The 15,058-nt window shown below is 43.9% G+C and overlaps 2 long non-coding RNA genes and 1 other non-coding gene across 4 annotated transcripts; 1 reads left to right on the forward strand and 2 right to left on the reverse strand.

The window, feature by feature from the left end:
- Positions 1-3,940: 3,940 nt before the first annotated feature.
- On the forward strand, positions 3,941-8,802 carry LOC106983999 (uncharacterized). Of its 2 annotated transcripts, XR_008296326.1 has the most exons (4): positions 3,941-4,576; positions 6,262-6,396; positions 7,016-7,145; positions 7,825-8,802. It is a non-coding gene; the product is annotated as an uncharacterized LOC106983999 (long non-coding RNA). The 2 variants fall into 2 exon arrangements; XR_008296325.1 differs by lacking the exon at positions 7,016-7,145 and having other exon boundaries at positions 3,946-4,576.
- A 1,747-nt stretch (positions 8,803-10,549) lies between these two features.
- Positions 10,550-13,206, reverse strand: LOC113600654 (uncharacterized). The gene is made up of 3 exons (XR_008296327.1): positions 12,601-13,206; positions 12,219-12,356; positions 10,550-11,334 (listed from the first exon to the last, which is right to left on the reverse strand). It is a non-coding gene; the product is annotated as an uncharacterized LOC113600654 (long non-coding RNA).
- LOC113600973 (small nucleolar RNA SNORA26) lies at positions 11,816-11,937 on the reverse strand. Its single transcript, XR_003422104.1, has one exon. It is a non-coding gene; the product is annotated as a small nucleolar RNA SNORA26 (small nucleolar RNA).
- Positions 13,207-15,058: the final 1,852 nt, after the last annotated feature.

Consider the following 15,058-nt stretch of genomic DNA (forward strand, 5'->3'; position numbering starts at 1 on the left):
TACATCTACTGTAAAAAGTAACACCTGAAGTACCTAATAAGTACATGTGCATCATTTTATGTCACAAGACTGGTGGAATAAACAGGACAAAATGGTTTGAGGAATTCCTTACACACAGGAGCCGGATCTGACTCAGCCTTCTGATGGCAGGTGTAAGGGCAAACTCTCTCAAACACAGCTGTGACGGCCCAGAAAAGACCTCTAAAAGAGAATTAAGTGTGACCTTGGACCAGAACAGATAGTAAACTACATGTAATGGTACTACAGCAGGAATCTTTTCATATGATTTGGGGCTACATATCTTCTGGTGTCTCATCATAGGAAATGTCCCCCAAAGCATATTTTCATCGCTGAAAGTGCAAGGTCAAAAGAGCTGGGTGTCTTACCTACATGTGGGAAGATGTGTTTTGAATTTCTCGAATGCGATTATACACAGATATTTTTGAAGAGCAGTCCAGCAATAAACTCAAAATGGCCTGTCTGCTACGAAGGATCTGGTATTGGGCTCTAGATGTCTTCCAAAGCAGTACTATCAACAGGACCTCCCATGGGGATGGAAGTGTTCTGTATCTGTGCTGTCCAATTTGGTGGTCACTAGCCTCATGGCTATTTAGATCAAATTTAATTAAATCGAAATTTCAGTTCAGTGATGTACTATAAAGGGTCTTTATACAGCAAATAGTAATGAAGACTGGGTGGTCTTGATGCAAAGATAGACAAAGCAAATGGATCAAACACAATAGCAGTGCAAAATAGGTCTACACATGGCTACCTGATTTATGACACTGCAAGTGGGGAAAATGATCTTTTATTTTTTTTTTTAATTTTTTTTAACGTTTATTTATTTTTGAGACAGAGAGAGACAAAGCATGAACGGGGGAGGGTCAGACAGAGAGGGAGACACAGAATCGGAAGCAGGCTCCAGGCTCTGAGCCGTCAGCCCAGAGCCCGACGCGGGGCTCGAACCCACAGACCTCGAGATCGTGACCTGAGCCGAAGTCGGACGCCCAACCGACTGAGCCACCCAGGCGCCCCCCAACGTGTTAATTTAAAAGATCATTTTCGGGGCGCCTGGGTGACTGAGCCACCCAGGCGCCCCCCAACGTGTTAATTTAAAAGATCATTTTCGGGGCGCCTGGGTGACTGAGCCACCCAGGCGCCCCCCAACGTGTTAATTTAAAAGATCATTTTCGGGGCGCCTGGGTGGCCCAGCGCCCCACGTGGTCATTTCGGGCGCCTGTGGCTCAGTCGTTGGGCGTCCGACTTCGGCTCAGGTCACGATCTCGAGGTCTGTGGGTTCGAGCCCCGCGTCGGGCTCTGGGCTGACGGCTCAGAGCCTGGAGCCTGCTTCCGATTCTGTGTCTCCCTCTCTGTCTGACCCTCCCCCATTCATGCTCTGTCTCTCTCTGTCTCAAAAATAAAAAAATAAAAAATTAACACGTTGGATTAATTGGATATCCACATGGAAGAAAAAGCATCTGGATCTACTTCTAAATCCCACCACTTACAACAGTCAATTCCAAATAGTTTACTGTTCTTAATGGGCAAATTAAAATGGTAAAATTTTTAGAAGAAAACACAGGAGAAATCTTAATGACCTGGAGTAAGCAAAGACTTCTTACATCAGAAACAGTCAACATAGAAATCAACAAACTGGAAGATTACAATGAAGAACTTGTTTATTTCTCAAAAGACTTCATTTACTGAAAGAATGAAAAGAAACCCAGAATTGAAGACGATATTTGCAACACATATACCTGAAAAAGGATGCATACAAGAAAACCGCTTACATATCAACAGACTGTGGTATATGTGTCCAGTGGAATACCACTCAGCAATTAAATAGATTACTGACATATGCAACAACATGGAATGAGAAATACAGTATGCTGAGTGAAAGCAGGCTTACACAGGAGTACACACTGTTCAATTCCAGGATTATGAAATTTTGAAACACATAAAGCTATATGGTGGAGAATAAATCAGAATGGAGGTTGTGCCCAGGAAAGTGGAAATGAAGATTGACTGGGAGGAGGCATAGAACTCAAGACTCACTTGCTCAAAACTCAGCAAATATACAATAAAGATTTGTGAATTTAACTTCACGTAAGTGATATACAGGCTAAAGTATTTAGAGGACATGTATTGCTATCTGCAATTTACTTTGAAATGCAACAACATTCAGATGGATAAAGGATAGAAATGTAATAAAGCATGTTTCATAAAATGTTATTCATAGAATCTATATGGCAGATTTATGTATGTTCACTGTAAAATTCTTTAAACTTTGCTAAGTATTTGAAATTTTTTGTAATCAAACATTAGGAAAAATATAAATAAAAAAGACACTCTGCTGACAAAAATGAGTAAAATTTTAACAGACACTTCATAAAATTATAAACAACTAATAAACATATGTAAAGGTGCTCAACCTCCTTAATCATCAGGGAGATGCACATTAAACTCGCATGAGACATGATTATCATCCACCAAAATTGCCAAAATGAAAAAAGATGAAAAATACCAAGTGTTGATGAGAATGTGGAAAAGATGGAACTGTCATATTTTGCTGATAGGAATGTAATTGGTGTACTTTGGAAAAGTTTAAAAATATCTAAATTTGAACACAGCACAACCTATGGCCCAACATTTCCATTTCTAGGTATATATCCAAGAGTAATGCATTCATCATGTTCATCACAAGATTTCTATTAGAATGTCCATAGCAGCAATATTTTTAATAGCGCCAAAATATACACTATTCCAATGTCTATCAACAATTGATTGGGCAAATTATGGTGTATTCACACAGTGAAATGCAATACAGCATCCTCATGAACAAACTATAAATGTAGTTAACGTATGGATGAACCTGATGAACATAAAAGTGAGTTAGAGAAACTAGACATAAAAGATTACATGCTGTAATGGACCCCTTTGTATAATGTACAAACACAAGGATGCTACTCTACTGACCACTTAAACAATACTAAGGATAGTGGATAACGCTGAGCAGGGAAGGAAGTGGTTAGTGATTAGAAACACTTCTGGGATGCTGGTTACATTGTTTCTTGAGCTGGCTGCTAGTGTGATCTATTTGTGAAATTTTAGCAGGCTGCACATTTATGATTTGTGTACTTACCATAGATATGTAATATTTTGATAAAAAGCAGCTTCTGCCAGAACCTGTGGACAACACAGGGCCACAGAAGGATTGACATTTGAGAGAACTGAGAAGGATTTGAGACATGATTAGATTTGCATTAGAAAGTTTAATCCTCGGCTTTGTAGAGGATAGCAAGGAGAGGAGCTAAGGGGCTGTTTGTAGAAGTAATCCAGGCAAGCAATTATGAAGGCGTGAATTAAAGTAGGGCAATAGGGCTGACAAGGACAGTAATAGCACCTACTTCACTGGGGCTCTTCTGCTGAGTTAATGGGAAGGCACAATGGGTTTAATTATTGTTCCAAATCAAACAAACAAATCAATGTTCCTTGCATACCATGCAGAGCAAGATATAAGATATTCGGATCAGAAAGCTTTAAGGGAAACATCTTAATTAGTCCATGCAACCTTGCCTTCTTTCAAGCACAGGTAAAATCACCTCCCTGCCTAAGACCGGATAGTGTGGAATACAGAGTAAATGGCCGAGGTAAGGAATACCACGGAACATGTCAGAACCTGAGCGTGACCTGTTCCTATGGTGCCACAGGTAAAGGGTTAGGACCATTCGGGCGCCCGAGAACCCAGCGCTACTGTAGGCGTTTCCCCTCCTCCCTACCCACTCAGTTCAGAGGCGGGGCCATTGAAGGGGGCGGGCATTCAGGTCGAGGGGTGGAGTTGGGGCCAGAAAAGATGCCAATGGGACGCGAGCTTTCCCATGGTTAGCCAATTGAACGCGCTCTGGGACCGCCCCCATCCGCTGATTGGCACGACGAACCTCCCAGTAGTCTTTTGTCTCGCGAGAGTCCCGGTTTTCGGCGGTGCTTTGTCAATTGGTCTGGCTCCTCCGACACTTGGAGCCTTTTGCCGGGTCGAGGCTGAGTGGGGCGGCTGTCTGGTGTCGTGGGTACGGCCAGGGACCTTGACGAGGCGCAGGCTGGGAGCTGCGTCTCCTCCCACCCTGGAGCCCGAGGCCCAGGTGAGGAGCGGCCCGGGCACTGGGTTCTCGGGCTGGACCTTTACCTGCCTTCTCCTCCGCAGGAGCGGAGATGGACTGGCAGAGACGCTCTGCTGCCACTTGACAGAAGGACCCCGTGGTAGGAAAGCGAGACCCGATTAAGCCCTGCCAGGTACTGACTCACTCCACCTATGTGGAAGGGTGTGCAACCTTGAAAGGAACATTTGGATTAAAAATAGTGGGTGAACTTGTGGTTCTAATGCTAACGCCCTTTTTAGTTCATGGAGTACAGTACAGTATACTATGCTTCTAGGGTTTAACCGCCTTAAGTGTCCCAGCCCGTTTTTAATACGTGCTTTTTCTGCTAATTTACAGAGTTCAGGTGGAGTCACACTTAACATTTTGAACTTCGTTTCTAATGCAGACACTTAAAGCAGTTCTGTTCACCTCCTAAAAAGGTAATGCGGATTCTTCCAGTAAAGGAGCATATCAGTATTTATTGAATTCTTGTCAAAAACCACAACATTATCTGTGTTTTCACTGAAGGAAAAGCACTGCCAAAAAAGCGGGGGGCCTGGGGAGATGGGGAGGCAAAGGAGGATTGGGAAGCAAATACTTAACCCTGTAGATACCGGAATTTTCACCCACCGGTGTGAAAGTTTGTAGAAAATAATTGTTGGTGAGGATATGGAGGAATTGGAACCCTTGTGCATTGCTTATGGGCATGCAAAATGGTGTAGTTGTTTTGGAAAACAGTTTGATGATTTCTCAAAAAATGAAACACAGAGTTACCATATGATCCCGCAATTCCACTTACTCCTATATACCCCAGAAAACTGAAAGCAGGCACTCAGTTACTGGTACATCCATGTTCACAGTAACATTGTTTCCTATAGCCAAAGGGTAGAAACAACCCAAGTAAATGTAGAAAGGAATGGATAAACAAAATGTGGTCTGTACATGCAATGGAGTATTTAGTCAACCTTAAGGAGTCAGTAATACCTGCTACAACATAGGAGAACATTGAAAACATGTTAAGTGCAATAAGCCAGACACAAAGACAAATACTGTATGATTCCACCGATATGAGGAACTTAGTCAAATTCATAGAGACAAAAAGTGAAACAGAGTTTACCAGGGTCCAGGGAGAGGAGAGAATGGGGAGTTACTATTTAATAGGTACAGAATTACCGTTTGGGTGATGGAAACGTCCTGGAAATGTGATGGTTGTACAACATTATGAATGTAAGTAACACCTCTGAATTACACACTTAAAAATGGTTTATGGCCTGTATATTTCACCATACACACACACACAGCAGAACTCATCAAATACAGTCTATATTTGCAACCAATCATTGGGTAACTTTAATTCCAGCATTTGGGTTGTACAAACATAATTTGTGAAAACCTTTTCAAGTTTTGATTTGAGAACTAAATGAGAGAAATTCATGTTCAAAGCTTACAAGATGCTGTTTTTCAGTGTATGTGTGTTTGTTTTAAATTCTGAATACACTAGATAGTATGTGCAGGATGAATATAGGTAATGATGTTTAAATGTTAGAATTCCTAAACACTCAACTACATACATTGTATTATACACACTGGAGACAACCAAATCTATTCTCTTGTTATGTATCTGGAAATAAACTATTTTGATATCTTACATTTGACCTATCAATCAACATCATTAGAAAAACCATAATTTCAGGGCACCTGGGTGGCTCAGTTGGTTAAGCGTCTGACTCTTGGTTTCAGCTCAGGTCATGATCCCATGGTCATGAGATCAAGCCCCACATCAGGCCCTGGGTTGAGTGTGGAGCCTGCTTAAGATCCTCTTTCCCTCTGCCCCTCTTCCCTGCTCATACTCAAAATAAATAAACTTAAAAAAATAAAGTGTTAAAAACAAACAAAAAAGCCCCATAATTTCAAACTAGCTCTTTCTTAACATACAGCCAGGACAAATGGCATCTTCCATACTGTTATTCGGATGGATTTTATCTTAGGGGTTTTTTTGGGAGGTGGGGAGGCTAAATGCTCCCTGCGCATAGTTCATATATTTCAAATACCATTTTCTTAGCCATTCGACAAGTAAGAAAATGCTGATTTATTTTCTCCCCTTTTGTATATGGGAAAATACAAGGTGTTCAAGCTGAGATGGTATATATATGATGCTGAAACCTTCATCAACTCCTCCAAAGATTGTTTGCACTCTTCTGTTTGGACTGTTTTTCCATGTGTGGCTTGTGAAATCACAGGAGGAGTGACTGTTGCCCAGGTACGTGTTTAGCTGGCACAGCAGTGCTTTCCAGGTTGCCCACTAACCTTGTGAGTACATGTGAATAGAATTATTCTTTTTTCCACCATCAAAACGAGTGACCGTTATTTAGAGCAACGAATTCATGTTAAGTTTTGTGTAAAGTTAAATAAATCTGCAAGTGAGACACTTGAGATGTTATAAGTAGTTTATGGTGAAGAAGTAATGTCGACAGCAAGAGTTTTTGACTGGCACAAAAGGTTTAAAGAAGGCAGAGATGATACCATGGTGATGTGAAAAGTGGCTGTCCAGTTATCCACAGAACACAGGAAAACATTGAGAAGGTCAGAAATCGGGTTGGCTCAGATAGCTGAAAAGTAAAATGTAGACTAAGAAACAAACTCATGCTGAAAGAAAACTTGCACATGAGGGAAGATTCTAGGAGGATTATATCTCATTCTGTTGTGGTTCAGGACCTTGCCAAGGCCAAACGGTAACAGAGCTGCACATGAACCTGACACTTGGGTATATATTCAGGGCACAATCCTACATACAGTTTAGTTTCACTGGTCTTGGAGTAACTTGTATCTGAATCTCAAGTGAGCTGAGCTTTTTCAAACGTGTTCCGTTGGCTTTGTAGGTACATGATTTGAGCAGAGTCAAACCTGTGGAGTTGAGTGTGACGAAGTAGAGAGCGTGGACCTAGAGGTTTATTGGGAACCTGGCCCTCTGTTACCGCAGTACCTAAATTTCTACCTTGTCTTTTCAGGGTGAGCTCATTTGAAAAATCAGTAGGTTACCTACAGTCTGGGCAGTTAAACTTTTCAACAGGGAGCTGGACATCACTGTTCCTCTGTATGGAATTACTTCATGTTATTTTTTTAATGTTTATTTATTTTTGAGGGAGAGTGTGTGAGCGGGGCAAAGAGACAATGGGGGGACAGAGGATGCAAAGCGGGCTCTGCACTGACAGCAGTGAGCCCGATGCGGGACTTGAATTCACAAACTGTGAGATCATAATCTTAGCTGAAGTCGGATGCTCAACCAACTGAGCCTCCCAGGTGCCCCTTTATGGTACTATTTCAACAACGATAAGAAAAGAATGGCCATCTTTAGGCAGAAATATTCAGACTTGTAATAATGGAATTTTTGTGGTGGGAGATTGAGGTCAGATGTTGGAAACTGGAATTCAAATCTGTCAGCAAGAATGAAACAGAAGAGGCTGTAGGAATAGTGGGCAGTTTTAGTAAAAATATACTCTTCCCTTCCACTCCCCCAACCCCGAAATCAGGACCTGATTTTGGTCAAAAGCCCACAAAACTTTCTATTCTTTATGTAATCTACATTTTAGTTTCAAATGGATTCTTATATATAAACTGTTTGGGTCTGGAATTTGGCTTGAAGGGTAGACAAATAGAGTTCAATTTTGTTCCTAACTTCTTTCACCAGGAGAACGAGATTCCATGCTTCGAGTTTTGAAAGGCATGACTGCAATTAGCAACGTGTGAATAACAAACAACATACACAATCTCTTCATCAACAACAAGGAACTGCATTCTGACCTTCACATTGTCTACGTGTGCTACTGAGTGTGGGGTCATATCCTAAGCTTCAGCTCTAATAAGCATTCATCACAGGGAAGGTACGATCTTGGATATTCAGTTGGCCACAAATAGCTTTAAATACATTTATGGTCAAGTCAAATGGTAGCTTTGCTGAAACATTAATAGAAAAGCATTGGTAATTCATGTCAGAATGAGATACAAAATAATAGGTGAAAAATGATTTCACATAAAAGAAATTTTGATAAACCTGGAAAACAATTTCAGTTATTTTTGTCCATTAACATTAGCATTTTAGTTTAAAGAGCTACTTGAATCACATGTTGTTCCTTCCCATAAGAAGAGATTTTGAGTACAACAGGATGAATTTCTCATTGAGAAACTTGCTTTTGCCCCAGTTTCCTTTCTAGTCTCCAGTAGGACACTGTCATCATTCAGTATTGGTATTGTAGCAACTTAGATGCACCAAATTGCAACACATAGGACTTAAGTCAGAGCCCCATGGCAGTGACTCTGGAAAGACTAGTTTTATTAGTTATACTATTAAGGGTTTTTTGTTGCTGTTTTAAGACTCCCAGAAATCCAAATTTACATTTTGTGGAACATGAGCCAAAACTAATTGAGGTTGTTATGGAAAAATGGTCTCATTTTAATGGTCTATATATATTACCTCTGGGACCCTGCTGGTCAAAGCTGTGTGGCCCACAAGGCAAAAATTAGAATGATGTTTTTCATATTGTCTTAGTTTTTTATTACTGACTTTGTTACAGCTTGATCTTTGGAGGTGCTTTGTACTGTGTAAATGAAATTTACTGAAAATGTACATAAATAACTGACGTCCCAATAAACCATAAATTGATTTTTTAATATTAGTGTTGATCATCTGTGTTTTATGAGGCATTTGCTAATCCTCCATACTTTAGCCACCTGCTCATGTCTCTAATGGTTTTAATCTAAATAAAGTTTAACTTCATTGCCATACCTCAAATTTTTAAAAAATCGACTAATGGATAGGTAAGATCTAACCGCCCTGACCCGCAGACCCATAACCCATAATAAAAACACAGCGTAGGAGGCAATGTGGTGAGGTTCCAGCTCCAGCTAGACTTGTGATCTGAAGCTTTCAGTCTAAAGTATTAGTTACCAGAGGCTAGCTACTGCAACCGATTACAAGCTCGGTGGCTTAGAACAACAGAAGTTTATTCTGTCAGTTTTTGAGCCCCAGAAATCAAGTATATGCTCTGGGGAGGAGGGGGTCAGTTCCTTGAGTCTCCCAGTTTCTGGCGGCTGCCAGCCTTACCTAGCCTGAAGTTTATCTACATCATCTTCAAGGCCAAAATCAAATCTTTTTTTTTTAATTTTTTTAAAATATTTATTTTTGAGAGAGTGAGTGAGCAGGGAAGGGGCAGAGAGAGAGAGGGAGACACAGAATCCGAAGCAGGCTCCAGGCTCTGAGCTGTCAGCACAGAGCCCGACGCGGGGCTTGAACCCACGGACCGCGAGATCATGACCTGAGCCAGTCAGTTGCTTAACCAACTGAGCCACCCAGGCATCCCTAATCTCTTTCTACTTGTCTTCACACAGCCTCCTCCTTTGAGCATGGAATCTTCTGCCTCCCTCTTACAAAGGCATTTGTGATTAGACTTAGGGCTCACAGATGATCTAGGATAATCTTCCCATCTCCAGATTCCTAATCTAATCACATCTGCAAATCACCTTTTCCAAATACAGTAACATTTACAGGTTTGAGATTAGGACTCGATTATCTTTGGGAGTCATTCTTCAGTCCACTATCCCATAGATTTTTCTCTTCTGTAAAACACCCTATAACCTCTAGAACAGTACTGCCAATGAAACTTTCTGTAGTGATGGCTATGTTCTGTATCTGTTGCTAGTACAGTAGCTTCTAGCCACTTGTGACTACTGAGCATTTGAAATGTGGCTGACACAACTGAGGAGCCACATTTTTCATTTTATTCAGTTTTGATTTAAATTTAAATAGCCCCATGTGACTAATGGCTATCACACCGGACAGTGTCTATAGTTCTAAATCCTGGTCTCTGTGGCACCTTAAAAAAAAATGAGTTCCCTATTTTTCCGCACTGTTACACTGCCTGGCTTAAGACTGCTTACATTTTTCACCCAACTACACACACACACCCACATCATCTCCTTCAGGTTTTTTATCATCAGCACTCCCTGGCCAGCCCTGTCTGAGCTTATAAATGTCCTCCAGTCAGTGCAAATACATGTACTTGCTATCCCCCCTCCCACTTTTTCCCCTCTAGCAATTTTGGCCTTCTAAAACATTTGTTGTGTAAATTACCTAAAAATCACAAGGCTGGGTTTTACAATGTAATAGGTAATATTAAAAAATGCAATTTAGATACAAAGTCTTCAGTGTTATGAAATAAGCATTAAGAGGGATTCCAAGGTGGGGATGCCCGGGTGGCTCAGTGGGTTCAGCATCCAACTCTTGATTTCGGCCCAGGGCTGTGGGATCAAGCCCCGCGTGGAGATCCGAGCTAAGCATGGAAAGTGCTTGAGAATCTCTCCCCATCTGCCCCTCAAAAAAAACAAAAAAAAACAAAAAAAACCAAAAAACTCCAAGGTGAATATTAATTATCTTTATTTAAAATTACTGGAAAATGAGGTATTTACAGACAATCAGGGCAGGTCAGAAGGAAGAACTAGCTGATACTAGGCTCTGTTCATCTTGCTACAGTTACATTTCTCCCCATACAAAATCTTCCCCCATCACTCCAGTCCAATACTTCCACGTTCTAACAATCTAGCACCGTCCTGCCCTTTAAATCCCCCCTTCATAGCCGTTCTGCTCATTCATCAAAACCACCTAACATGCTGACAGATGCTCCCTTTGTGCCAAATTGCAACTTCTGTAGGTTCAATGTAACTAAATACTATGAAGAGCTTATATTCTTAATACCTCTGTGCTCTCCCCTGACCAAACTGGCCTCATCTGTTTCAGCATTTCTACCCTTACACTACAACATGAAATGCCAAGAGAGGGAAGTAACTTTCCATGAGGTCACATAGCCAGAAAGTTACATGAGGATCCGTGTTCAGGGCTACACATGTGACAGGAGCTTGAGTCAGTACCTAACCTGTGGTTGCTTCATCTGTAAAATGAGAGCACAGCGTCACCTTCACAAAGTTGTAAGAACTAAATGACAAGATGAGAAATCGAACACCTGCTGTGCTGCCCTCACTGCCAGGGCTGTCCTGCACTGGATACATGGTTGCTACATGTGAAATAAGAATATCTGACCTCATTAGAGGCATGTGTATGTTGTAAACTGCAGAGTTGGGATAAATCAGTTAAAATACCAGCATTAGAGTATTCCAGCTTCCATGGCTTGTGCCTGTAGTTTTCAACCTACAAAAAAGAAAAATTTTCAAATGACCTTTTACATTTTAAACAGAAAGCAAATTTTGAGGTACATTCTTTTCAGTTTGTCTCAAAGGAGGCACAGAAAAAAGCCTTGTATGCACTGTTCCAATACCTGGGTTTTTCACCTTTAAAAATAAGCTGCCCTTGGGGCACCTGGGCGGCTCAGTTGGTTAAGCATGGGGGTCAAGATTTTGGCTCAGATCATGATCTCACCATTTCTGAGCTTGAGCCCCACTTCCGGCTCTGCGCTGGCAGCGGAGAGCCTGCTTGGGATGTTCTCTCTCTCTCTCTCTCTCTCTCTCTCTCTCAAAATAAATAATCGTCAATAAATAAATAAATAAATAAAAGGCATCTCTGAAGGTATTGTCAAAACTAAGGTTAAGGTTAAATTTATCACTGTGCTATTATTAACCGTATAAAAATATCACAAAGGTGCTGAAACTTCAAGAAAAATTTCCTCTGGTTCCGCTGTGACTCCAGACAGGATCCAGAGAGGAGTTTTACAGTCTCATCCCTGGGTTTTATGGAGACTTACTTTACCCTTCTGTGTTAGCCTCTTAAGGCACTGCGTCAACCTTAAAAGGGCACAGGAAAGGGCGGTCTGGGGTTTTACAGGCTTCTCTACGACCCCTGCTCTCCTCTCCCGACAACACCCCCTGAACCTCAGCGGTTTCCAGGGCCAAGTCGGAAAACCCACCGGAAGCAGTTGTCCTGCGGGGGGTGGGGGAGCCGGGAACTTACATGCCCTCTATCCGAAGGGGCAGCCAATTGGGGGGCCTTGGAACCAAGCACGTTGGGAACCCCCGGCCGCCACTGGCCACGTGCTCCGGGCCGAGCACCTCGCTATTCCCTCCAGGACGGGGACATACCTGCGCCTGGAAGTCAGGCCGCTGCAGCCCCGCACACGTCGGAGACCGACTCCGCAGGCCCCGGGTCGGGCTCCCGCATTCGCAGGCGGGGGCCGGGCCCCGAACCCGCCGCAAAGCAGCCGCCACTGCGGCCGCGCCCTGGGGGAGCAAAGCGCAAGAATGTTAGGGCGCCCGGGCCTGTCCGCGGGGAAGCCTCCCGGAGGCTCCGCGCGGCGTCTGTGCCTCGCGCGGCCCCGGGACGGGCTGGACCGCCCGCCCCCCGGGCCGCCGAGGGCTGCTCTACCCCTCCGTTCTGGCCGCCGGGAGCAGCGGAGCTCCGGGCGGGCAAAGCTCGAGGGGACGCGAGGCGAGCGCACCCTCCCCCATGCCCACCGACACTTACGGCTCAGCTCCGCGGGATGAAGCCGACGACTCGCGTGCGGCACAGAGAACCCGGAGGTGGCGCGGCGACGAGGTCGGCGGCGCAGCGGGAGGCGGGCAGCCAATCCCCTCAAGTCTCCGGCCAGGGGGCGGGGCGGGCGGGCCCGGCGATTGGCGCCCGCGGTTCTCGGCCCGCCCCTGTCTTTCGGGATCCTTCGGGCTCCTTCGGGCTCCTCCGGACTCCTTCGGGCACCTCCGCGCTCCTCCGCGCTTTTCCGCGGGCGGAGGATGCGCTAGGCCTGCCGGAGCATCTTTCTCGGAAGCTCCGGAGCCCTAGCGCCTCCCCTTGGCCCTGAAGGACGTGGTTCTCGCAGGCGCTGTGCCTTCCTAGGGGCCCCTCCTAGGGAGAGTTCGTGGTTACTCTAGGGCTGTGCCAGGATCCAGATTCCCTTTCGTACAACTACACCAGTCCAGTACGTGTCTTGAGTCTGTTTTGCTAATCTGGAAGCTTAAAGAGAAGCCGCACCTTGTCTCTTTGACCAGGCTCACCCAGCGGCTCCTCCTAAACCTGAAAGGACCACTGTTCCTTCATTCGTTAACCACGTTCAAAGAGCGGACTTCAATCAGCAAGCGGTTGGGGAGCACCATAAGCCTTCCCTAGGTGACAGAATCACACTTGACAAACAAGCGGTATAAAATCGGAGTATGTGCTAAAGTAACTTGTATTACAGTCCTGAGTTTACCATCCGTTGTCAAATTTAGTCCTCAAAATATCTTATCAGCCCCACATTTTAAGTGGATAAACAGACACACTGAGTAACTTTCCAAGGTGACAAATTAGCTAGTAAGTGGTGGATCGGGGATTTCAACTCAAAAAGTCTGGAAGTATAGCCCCTTAAAACACCACACTGCCTTTCCACAGGTGTGAAAGGTGGGGCGGGAAGGGAAACGCAGCATCTACATTTGATGGGCTGATCAAGATAGGCCATCTATGTGGTTCGGGTCCAAGAGGCACGAAGAACAGCTTGTGGAAGAACAGGAAAGCACTTGACCCGTTTAAGGAGCCCAGAATGTAAATGGAACTTAAGGATGTAGGAGCAGAGTGGTCTGAGATGAGGGTGGCTCCGGGCCAGACGAAGCTTGAGGCCCTGGTGGAAGGCATACGACATGCTAAGAACAATGGAAAGCTGTTCTAGCAGTTTTTAGGAGTGGAAATGATAGGATCTGATGGTGGGTGTGGTTTGAGAGTCAGTAAGTTGCTTTTGCCAAGAAGAAAAGGAGTAAATTTTATTAATACATCGTGGCAGCCAGCCGCTACTTTGCAGATATTCATAAGATCAACGTAAAATGGGTTAAAGTGGCAGAGGGAACACCAGTTTGCTCGTGCGTTTACCTTTCTTAGATTCTTCTAAACAAGTCTCTGGTTTCAAACCTGTTCTTGTTTTAGTCCTTTTGGATGTCCAAGAGGCATTAACCTTTCCTTCGATTATGTCAGTGAATGTGGACAAGTTGCGTGGCAAGAATCTTGGGACAGAGAAAGAAAATCTCAATAAAGAGACTAATGTAGGATTCCAGTGGCGATCTAGTGGGGTTGGCAGTAGTTGTGCAGAATGTCTTCCTCCCCAACCAGGTGATAAAAACTGAAAGAGGTTATGAAATCATTACAAAGAGTGTTTAACTTGAACTCAGGGAGAAACCCACCTCAGTCTGAAGGCTTCACACAACTCTGGCCAAATGACAACTGCAGCTCATTGGAAAAGGCGAAACCATTCATTGTGTGTAGAGGAAAAATGGCTTCTCAACTATGAAAAAAATTACTTAATTAAAATTAACACAGAGATGATGGAGTGAAATTAACTGATTGTATAAATTCAGGGTAATCTGTATGTGGTATTAAAAATGCTTCTAATTCGGTTTAAAGAAAATGGAACCAATTGGCTTTATTACCAGATCTGATTGAGAGAAATCTGTCCCATCTGAGAGAACTTAGCTTGATCCAGAGGACCAGGGATCCAGGTGGAAAGGCACAGGAGACCTGATGGGCTTCTGCTGTCTTCCTAGTTCCCCAAACTCCCTCCTCCACAAATAGGTCCATCTTCCCTAGACCACCCTGAAGTCCCTGCCCCTGAGCTCCAGGCTCCATTCTTGCCAGCCTGCCACAGCCTCACAAGCTATCCATTATTTTGGGGTTTTTCCCCTTTCTGTCTCTTCTCTCACTTCTGCTTGGCTCTTAGCTTCTCTATGTATATATACTCTCTCTCTCCCAACCTGAATAAACCTTCCCTCCATCAAATGTCCCCCAGTCCCCCAAACCACACTCTCCTCCCCTTCCTAAGAGACCTTCAGAAAGACCACACCAACACAGGTCTCTAGCCTTATTCAGCCTCAGCCTCATGCAGCCCTCAGGTCAGTATAGTCTGACTTTCCTCTTCCCAATTTCCCTGACACTACTCTCCAAGGTCACCAGTGACCTCTCAGCG

Source organism: Acinonyx jubatus, chromosome B1 (assembly GCF_027475565.1).
Source record: "Acinonyx jubatus isolate Ajub_Pintada_27869175 chromosome B1, VMU_Ajub_asm_v1.0, whole genome shotgun sequence".
Lineage (NCBI taxonomy): Eukaryota > Metazoa > Chordata > Mammalia > Carnivora > Felidae > Acinonyx > Acinonyx jubatus.